Raw genomic sequence first — 2,330 nt, 5'->3', positions numbered from 1 at the left:
CTGAGTAGTCATCACGCCCGTTTCCAGCTTGGGGTTGAGACAGTTTCGTGAAACTTTGCAAGGAAATGACTTAACGTGATCTGCAGTAGCTCCGACAGAAGCTACCACGTATGACCTGAATAGATACCTTCTCCCCACGCTCTATGATTTAAACTCTGATATGAGGAGTATACTATGCTGACTTAGACACGTAACGACTCTGCATACATCTTGGCCACAACAACACATTATTGACTAAATATAGCACGAGATGTCTGTACTATAATAAATAAAAAATGTAAATGGGGAAAACTATAGTACAATTACATTATTAGTAAATGTACTGCGTGTACAAAAGTGTGCTGTTCGGACTTCCTCTCTTATATTTCAATTGAAGATGCAGGCAGCCGACTCCAAGGACACCAGTGTGTCTCAAAAAATGAAAAAAATACTCCCAACATGACTCCACTTCAATATAAAACACTTAATACTGTTGTGAACTCTACTCTTATTAAGACTCACATATAATACATAAAACTCGTAGCACATCATACTTCGAGCAATACATTTTAACCATCCTGCTACATACCAAAGAGAGAGTGAAACAAAATTATGTACAAAGAAAAGGGAATTATGTTTTTTGTTCATATATCTGCGCCTTACTGCGCATTCATAAATAATGTCTTTGCCGGCACTTACTGTCGTTCTTTGATTCCGTCAGTATCGTTCTTCATTTCAACTTTACCATTTCCGAGGGGAGGGGTCTTTCATTATGTACCTACATAATGGCCACCACACTGTACGTTGACATGGTATACAGTAGTACAGTGTTTTTGCATGTATATATTTAAATTTTCATTCGACGATAGGGGTCGATGCCATTTATTTGTCGGCTTCTCTTTTATTTAATAGAATGGACATGTCAGCTTACCCTATGTATCTTAAGGTGCTGCAAGAAACTGAAACATAATGTACATAACGTGATAGTTCATTACATATTTTAAATTTAGGGCACTGATAAAAATGTTCACTCGGCTTCGGCCTCGTTGCCGGGACTAGCGCTTGCTGAGCAGTAGGTTTGGCGGCTAAGCACGAGTCGCCAACAGTCAACATGCTAGCTGCTACCGTCGCACTTGGGTGCACTTGTTTCTTTAGTACTGATTTCACATTGAGTGTGACACTACCAGTTGAGTATTACATATTAAAGAATTGCCGTTGGATTTGTCTTCATTCTGGGTGCAGTGGGTGTGAGCTTATTGTTCATAATCCGACGCTGTTGCAGGAGATCTCCATTCTTACGGCTCGGGAGTCAATACACGTCGTGTGTTACGTACACCTGTGCACTTTGATTTTATATACAGTTTGTCTGAATGTAAAATAATATTATTCATTTGCTTGGCAGTAATAGAATCATGAGCTGAACTATTATGATCTTTGGCAATAATACAGTTTATATTGCATAGCATTTTAAGTAAACCAAATGTTTCCAGAATGAGATTTTCACTCTGCAGCGGAGTTGCGCTGATATGAAACTTCCTGGCAGATTAAAACTGTGTGCCCGACCGAGACTCGAACTCGGGACCTTTGCCTTCCGCGGGCAAGTGCTCTACCAACTGAGCTACCGAAGCAAGACTCACGCCCGGTACTCACAGCTTTACTTCTGCCAGTACCTCGTCTCCTACCTTCCAAACTTTACAGAAGCTCTCCTGCGAACCTTGCAGAACTAGCACTCCTGAAAGAAAGGATATTGCGGAGACATGGCTTAGCCGCAGCCTGGGGGATGTTTCCAGAATGAGATTTTCACTCTGCAGCGGAGTGTGCGCTGATATGAAACTTCCTGGCAGATTAAAACTGTGTGCCCGACCGAGACTCGAACTCGGGAAAGTTTGGAAGGTAGGAGACGAGGTACTGGCAGAAGTAAAGCTGTGAGTACCGGGCGTGAGTCGTGCTTCGGTAGCTCAGTTCGCAGACCACTTGCCCGCGAAAGGCAAAGGTACGGAGTTCGAGTCTCGGTCGGGCACACAGTTTTAATCTGCCAGGAAGTTTCATATCAGCGCACACTCCGCTGCAGAGTGAAAATCTCATTCTGGAAACATCCCCCAGGCTGTGGCTAAGCCATGTCTCCGCAATATCCTTTCTTTCAGGAGTGCTAGTTCTGCAAGGTTCGCAGGAGAGGTTCTGTAAAGTTTGAAAGGTATCAGACGAGGTACTGGCAGAAGTAAAGCTCTGGGTACCGGGCGTGAGTCGTGCTTCGGTAGCTCAGTTGGTAGAGCACTTGCCCGCGAAAAGCAAAGATCCCGAGTTCGAGTCTCGGTCGGGCACACAGTTTTAATCTGCCAGGAAATTTCAAA

At 43.5% G+C, this 2,330-nt stretch overlaps 1 non-coding gene across 1 annotated transcript; it reads right to left on the bottom strand.

The window, feature by feature from the left end:
* Positions 1 to 1,533: 1,533 nt before the first annotated feature.
* Trnap-cgg (transfer RNA proline (anticodon CGG)) lies at positions 1,534 to 1,608 on the bottom strand. Its single transcript has one exon. It is a non-coding gene; the product is annotated as a tRNA-Pro (tRNA).
* Positions 1,609 to 2,330: the final 722 nt, after the last annotated feature.

Source organism: Schistocerca serialis, chromosome 5 (assembly GCF_023864345.2).
Source record: "Schistocerca serialis cubense isolate TAMUIC-IGC-003099 chromosome 5, iqSchSeri2.2, whole genome shotgun sequence".
Classification (NCBI taxonomy): Eukaryota; Metazoa; Arthropoda; class Insecta; order Orthoptera; family Acrididae; genus Schistocerca; species Schistocerca serialis.
This window is presented reverse-complemented; position numbering and strand designations above follow the sequence as displayed.